Source organism: Meles meles, chromosome 7, assembly GCF_922984935.1.
Source record: "Meles meles chromosome 7, mMelMel3.1 paternal haplotype, whole genome shotgun sequence".
Lineage (NCBI taxonomy): Eukaryota > Metazoa > Chordata > Mammalia > Carnivora > Mustelidae > Meles > Meles meles.
In genome coordinates this window covers 129,734,169-129,740,978 of record NC_060072.1, presented here as the reverse complement: position 1 = coordinate 129,740,978, position 6,810 = coordinate 129,734,169, and the positions used below count along the sequence as shown (strand labels likewise).

At 37.4% G+C, this 6,810-nt stretch overlaps 1 pseudogene; it reads right to left on the bottom strand.

The window, feature by feature from the left end:
- Positions 1-992: 992 nt before the first annotated feature.
- LOC123946505 overlaps positions 993-6,810 on the bottom strand; it is a 35,077-nt pseudogene continuing 29,259 nt past the window's right edge.

The following is a 6,810-nucleotide window of genomic DNA, read 5'->3' as shown; positions in this document are numbered from 1 at the left end:
ACTATAGGGGCACCTGGGTGGCTCAGTTGGTTAAGTGTCTGCCTTCAGCTCAGGTCAGGTCATAACTCCGGAGTCCTGGGATCAAGCCTCGCTTCAGCCTCTCTATTCTGTGCAGAGCCTGCTTCTCCCTCCGCTCCCCACCCCACTCCTATTCTCTCTCTCACACATACTCACTCTCTCTCTTAAATAAGTAAAAATCTTAAAAAAAATTGTCTATCATACAATAAAATTGGGTCTCAAAAATCTGTTCCCATAACCATATTTTTAGTCACAAAGCCAAATAACTGTTTGTCCATGTAGTAGCCTTTACCTTGGTATCACTACCACCTTATCCAGGACCACCTATCACATTGAAACCACTTATTTTCTAAAAATAATAACTAAAAAATGAGTGGCCATGCTACTTCTGTGCTAAAATAACCACCATGGCTTTTCTGGCCCATATACTAGAATCCAAACTCCTTATATCAAGACACAGTGTCCTTTATTCATTTGCCTTGACATACATTTCTGGTCTTATTTCCTGCCTCCATATCTTGTATCTGTCTCACACTCATTAAATTAGAAATTATTTGGTGCTTCTATATGTCTATATTTTTGTTCTGGCTTTTTTCTCACTAGACATTCCCAATATTTCTTGCCTTAAAAAGTCTCATTCATTCTTCAGACTTAGCTTATGGTATCTCTTTATTGAGTCCCTCCCTTCCTTCCTCCCTCTCTTTCTCTCTTTCTTTCTTTTTTCTGGTTCTAAAAACTGTTTTTCTTTACTGTTATCTTACAGTGTACCACAAATATTTCTTCCGTGCACATGGATGAAATTCCCTAGTGAGAGACAGAGAACACTGTTGCTGGATCCAAGGGCTTCTGGCAACAAGAGTGACCCCTACAGCAAGGTATCAGGTTAAGATTAAAGACGTAGCCTGGCAAATGCCTGCCAGGGAAAACAGGGTCAGAAATATTCCCTTTAGAGAAATTAGAATTGAAGGTCTCAGTCATTGTAGGTATGGGATATCATGTAAGCCCCTTTGGCCCCGACCTTTGCCCTTCATTCCTCTGACACCTTGTTGCCTCTTGGGGTGAACGAATTTTGTACATCTCTCTTCATCCAATGAAAACTACCCATTTTCTATTTTTTCTTAGCTCTTCCTCAGCCCTTGCCATATCTCCACATTCTGTTGTCATCTCCTCACTGCCCAAGTTCCTTTCCTGTAAGTCCTCCTGATAGTCCTTGGGGGAATCCTCTGTCCCCCTCTCCATTTTTCTTTTTCTTTTCCTGGGTATATAATCTTTAGGTGGGCATTTATTGGCAGCCTGCATCTCACTCTCAGCCTTTGCCAGGGATTCTAGCTTGCCCGCACCGTGTGGTTTTCCCTCATTTTCGGACTTGCCCTGCTTTCTTGTTTTCCTGTATCTTCTGGTTGCTCATCTTCTGACTGTCCTTCATTCTGGAGCTTTCCTTTAGCCCTGGCTTCCCCTCTACTTCCAGCTTTTCCTCCTCATCTGATTTTTCTTCATCTCCCGGCTGTACTTCATCTTCTGGCTTTCCCTGGATCTCCAGCTTTGCCTTCACTTTCTGTAGAGTTTTCTCATGTTGAGATTTCCCCTTCTTTTCCTGTCTTGTAGGGATTCTGGACAGGTTCTTCCTCCATTTCTAGCCTTGGAGAGTGCTGGACAGATACACTGACCTGTGGGGACCAGGGCAGGCCTACCCCTCCTCGGACTCACCAAAGCCCATTCACCACTTGCCTGTGGCCTGGGCAATTCATGAACCTGGCTTTCCTTGGTCAATGGGAGTAGACCGTGCAGGGATTGGGACCACAGGGTGAGTGAGTGGGCTGTTGAGTCTTTGGTTTTCTGTCTATACGTGTTTCTTCTAGTAGACTAATATCTTTTGAAAGATAATACTCAAGATTTACTCCCTGATAACTGCAGCACAGACCGTCATATATAGAAATGTTTGCAAAATAAATAATTGAATTAATGATTTATTTCTGAATACACTAGAAATTCATAGGACATTCAGAAACATAGCTTATTTTAATAAAGTCTGGGAATATTTGTACACTCAGTAATGTTATTTAGATATAGGAAGCTTAGGACAATTTTGTTGTTTTTCTCTCATTCTGCCTCCCAATCTGCATACATTATAGTTTTACCATCTACAAAGTAGGAGAGTAAAACAAGTGCTACTTACTATAAAAAAATATAATGAAAACAAATTACAACTTAGGATGTAGAAAGTAAAGAACATATCACCCCCAACCTAACAATGTAAAAAAATCTAGACAACATAAAAAATCATGATTTGGGGGGAATATGTTAGAAAGCTGGGGATATAAGGTAAAGCAAGTTCACTCAGTTCCTTAGAGGACAAAACAACTATTCTGTCTTGACAGAATGAAGGTGATAGAGGTGACTACCATAGAAGCAGGTAAAAGGAAATTCAGTGAAAAACTTCCAAATGATAGCATGAGGAGCTATGCTGCCTGTTTCCCAGTAAAACTGGTGAAAACTGTATTTAAAACAAAAACATTTAAAATCTCTGGAAATGGTCCTAAGGGCAAATAGCAAGTGAAGAAACATCTATTCAAGAACATCAATGAAAATTCAGTAATAAAAGTGAGAGTCTGTAATGTTTGAACCAATATTCTCTTGCTGCTTGCTGCCAGCCCAGTGAGACAGATACTGTATTCCACTACTGCCTTCAAGAACATTGGGCACTCTTAGCTCCCAGAGGGAGACTTTCTTCCCAGAAGGAGTAGAGCATCAGTGTTTCTTATTTCATCCCTCAGCTACCTATTACTGAGATTAAGTCCTGGATGAATGCAGTTGAGAGGTAGAGGGGTCCCTTCTTCTACTCAACCCTGACTCGTGGAACAGAGACTCTGGCTTGGGTGCAGCATGCTAAAATACTGGGGCCCTGGTACCTTTTGTCCTGACTTTGGAGCTAGTGGTTTCACACTAAGGGAAGCTGGGAGGACCCTGTGCTCCTGCCCCCATGTACCAAGTGTTGGATTCCAAGAGCAGGGTGTCCCTCTGAAGACTACCGTAGTCGCCACTCTTAACTCCAGAACTTTGTCTCAGAGGTTTTGTCTAGGGGGAGAAACAGGCCAAAACAAAACAAAACAAACAAACAAAAAACCAAAACAGATTCCTACTAATTTCTTCCCAAGGAACTGAGTTCATTTGCAACAGACTGAAGAAATTCCAGCCTGAAGGCACTCTGAACAGTGGAGGTTGTGGTGAATCCATCTGGGAGGAAATCAAGCTATAGGCTAAACTGTAGGTCAAGTAGTTTTAAAGAGAGAACTAGGGAATAATACATCAGGGAAGAGAAGTCCTGGCATCAGAACAAAATGAAAGGCTTATCAGAGTCTGTTGCTCCAGAGAAGTCCTATTTGATTGGATTAGTTTGTAGAACAACTTATGCCCCAGGTATTATTAAAAACAATAGATCAGCTAGCTGGTGAATGATAAAGTTGAACCTGTAGAGGTGATTAGGGGAAATAGATAAAGAGTCCCACTAGTACCACTGTCATGTCAGTGTGACTTTGGACATACCCAAGTTGTACTACCTTGAGGAACAACGTCACAGGCTGATGCTGAGGGTGGGGGGAGATCAGCTTCACAAAAATATTCCAGTAAGTCACTAGATGAACAAGCAACTAATAACAACAAGCCCCATGGTAAAGGGTGAAATAGTACTCAGACTTGCTATTATATATTACACAAAGTTTCCAGTTTTGCCACCCCAAAAAATAACAGGAATCTAAAGAATCAGGAGTATATTGATAGAAAAGTCAATCTATCAGGAGGGTACAGCGATTACAAACATATATGTCCTCAGAAATGAGTACTAACATACATGAAACCAAAACAAGAGAGAAGTAAATAATTCAGTAATAATCAGAGACTTGAATATCCCATTGTTGATAATGGGTAGAAAATCTAGACAGAGCAGCAAATATAAAACTTAAACCACATGATAAACCAACTAGAACAGACATTTTTAGGACACTCTACCTAACAAATGCGGAATATGCATTCTTCTCAAGTACACAAAACATTCCAGCGTACACCATATGTTAGGTAATAAAACAAATCTCAATGACTTTAAAAGGATAGAAGTAATACAAAGTATGTTCTCTGACCACAATGGCATGAAATTAGAAACTTACCTGGTTAGGGTGCCTGGGAGACTCAGTTGGTTAAGTGGCCAACTCTTGAGACTCTTGATTTTGGCTCAGGTCAGGATCTCAGGGTCTGGAGATCAAGCCCTATGTTGGGCTCTCTGCTCAGCGGGGAGGTTGCTTCCTCTTTTCCATCTCCCTCTGCCCTGCCCTGCTCACACACACACACACATCTGTACGTGGTCTTTCTCTCTGTCTCTCTAATAAATCTTTAAAAAAACGAAAAACAAACTGATAGTTGGAAAAATTGGGGAACTCATAATTATTTGGAAATTAAATACCGTATTCCCACTAAATAACCAGTGGGATCAAAGAAGAAATCATAAGGGAAATAAGAAAATACTATGCAATAAATAAAAATAAAGACAGCATAGTAAAATTTATTGGATGAGACTAGCAGTACTTAGAGTTAGATTTATAGTCGTAAGTGCCTATATTAAGGAAGAAAATTTGCAAATTAGTAACCTAAACTTTGACTTTTGAACACTGAAAAGAAAAACCGATTAGGATTAGGAAATAAAGGAAATAGGGAATAGACAAGCAATAGAGAAAATGAATGAAACCAAAAAGTGAGTTCTTTGAAAAAGTTCTTAAAATTCACAAACCTTATCTAGATTAACCAAGAATAAAAAGACAACTTACTGGAATCAGAAATGAAAGAGGGGACTTTGCTGCTGACTCTATAGAAACAAAAAGAATTTTAGAAGAATCCTATATATACTTTAATGCCAACAAATTAGGTAATTTAATGAATTGGGGAAATTCCTAGAAATGCACAACTACCAAAACTGACTCTGGGGGAAAAATAGACATTCTGACTTGACCTATGTAATATGTGAAGAGATTAAGTAATTTTTTTTTTAAATCCACAAAAACCCAGATTCAGATGCATTCACCAAATTCTATCAAACATTTCAAGAATTATAGCCAATTATTCATAAACTCTTCTAAAAAATCAGAAGAGGAACACTTCCCAACTTTCTTTGAAGCCAGTATTGCTATGATATCAAAATCAAAGATAACAAAAAGAAAACAGATCAATATCCCTTATGAATACAGGCACAAAACCCTCAAAATATTAGCAAATCAAATCCAGAAACATTCAAAGAAAAAAGAAAAAGCATTTTATACCATGACCAAATAGGATTTATCCCAGAAATGTAAAGCAGGTTTAACATTTGAAAATCAATGAATATAATATAATACATTACATCAGTACAATAAAAAGCAAAATTTACATAGTCCTCTCAGTAGATACAGAAAAAACATTTGACAGAGTCCAATATCTTTTGATAGTAAAGACATTCAACATACTAGGAATAGAAGGGGTTACCCCCAACTTGACAAAAAGCATCTACTGAAAAAACACAACTAATGTGACACTTCATGATGGAAAACTGTGTTTCCCTTAACATCAGAAAAATGAGTTTCTCTCACACAGCTTCTATTCAACATTTTACTGTATGTTTTAGGGCAATTAGTCAAGCAAAAGAAATAAAAGCTATCCAGAAGTAAAACTATCTCTGTTTGCAGATGACATCATCTAGTATATAGAAAATCCTAAATATTTCACTAAAGCAAATTAGAATAATAACAAGACAAACAATTACAACTAATAAGTTTACTGGATACATCATCAATATACAGACATCAATTGTAGTCCTATCTACTTGGAAATAACAGTCCAAAAATGAAATAAAAACTATGATAGGGGAAATAACAAATTATTTAGGAATGAATTTAGGAAGAAGTACAAAACTTACACTCTGAAAACTACAATGCAATAGGGAGAAAACTAAAGAAGACGTAATAATTGGAAAAATTGCTTGCTCATGGATGAAAATACTAATTTTTTTATAATGACAGTACTCCTAAAAGTAATCTACAGAGGCAACATAATCTCCATCAAAATTTCAGCTTACTTATATACAGAAATTTACAATTTGATTCTAAAATGCATATGGGATTTCAAGACACCAAGTGTAGGCAAAATAAATTTGAAAGAGAATTATAAAGTTAAGAAGACTCACACTTCTCTATTTCAAAATTAACTACAAAGCTTGAATAACCAAGGCAGTGTCATACTGCCATAAGGGTGTACATACAGACCAATGGAAAAGATTTCTGATTCCAGATACACACCTGCACATCCGTGGTCAACTGTTTTGCAATAAGAGGAAAAAGACCATTCAATGGCAAACAACAATAATCTTTTTAACAAAAATGACTGACACAACTGGATTTGTGAAAGAATGAATGTAATCTCCTTCCTGACACCATATACAGTAACTTACACCAAATGCATCAAAGCCTACTGCTAGAACTACAGCTATGAAACTCTGAGAAGAAAACAAATAATTTGAACTTCATCAAGGTTAAAATTAAAGTATATCTAATCTGTTTCATTGATATACTTGTCTCGTTTAGTGCCAGTACTGTGCTGTTTTGATAACTACAGCTTTGTAGTATATCTTGAAAAACTTCATCAAGAATTAGAACTTCATCTAAATTCCAGTATAGTGTTATATTAGTTTCAGTTGTACAAGCTAGTGATTAATCAGTTCTAAGCAACACTTAGTGCTCATTATGATAAGTGTACTTTTAAAAAAATTTAATTCCA